This window comes from Citrus sinensis, chromosome 9 (genome assembly GCF_022201045.2).
Source record: "Citrus sinensis cultivar Valencia sweet orange chromosome 9, DVS_A1.0, whole genome shotgun sequence".
Taxonomy (NCBI): Eukaryota; Viridiplantae; Streptophyta; class Magnoliopsida; order Sapindales; family Rutaceae; genus Citrus; species Citrus sinensis.
The window spans coordinates 21,071,130-21,071,743 of NC_068564.1; the positions used below are offsets into that span (position 1 = coordinate 21,071,130).

Here is a 614-nt window from a genome sequence, read left to right on the forward strand (position 1 = left end):
CAGTTGGGCAATTCAATGGACTGCCATCAAAAGATCCACATCTTCACCTTAAACTATTTTGGAGGTGAGTGATGTTTTCAAGATTGCTAGAGCATCACAGGAAGCATTGATACTCACGCTCTTCCCATTCTCTTTAAAGGATATAGCAAGAGAATGATTGGACTCTCTACCACCTCATTCCATTACTATATGGAATGACTTGACTGATAAATTTCTAATAAAGTACTTCCCACCTACCAAGAATGCAAAGTTGATAAATGAAATCACATCCTTCCATCAACTTGAAGATGAAAGCATGTATGATGTATGAGAAAGATTCAAATAGTTACTCAAGAGATGTCCCCATCATGGTGTTTCTTATTGTATATAGCTAGAAACTTTCTATAATGGTCTTAATCCAAGCACTAGATTGATGGTAGATGCTTCAACAAATGAGGCATTGTTATCTAAAATCTTACAATTAAGCTTATGAAATTTTAGAGAGGATAGCTAATAACAGAGGAGTAGCAAGAATGCACAATGTAGATGGCTTGACAAAATTAGTAGCCTAAATAACCTCATTAACAAACATAATGAAGGCTATGACTACGGCTCCAGCAACTAACAAACAAATT

General features: G+C 35.5%; 1 non-coding gene across 1 annotated transcript; it reads right to left on the minus strand.

Annotated features, from left to right (window-relative positions):
- Nucleotides 1–247: 247 nt before the first annotated feature.
- Nucleotides 248–354, minus strand: LOC112496773 (small nucleolar RNA R71). Its single transcript, XR_003063287.1, has one exon. It is a non-coding gene; the product is annotated as a small nucleolar RNA R71 (small nucleolar RNA).
- Between the last annotated feature and the right edge of the window lie 260 nt (nt 355–614).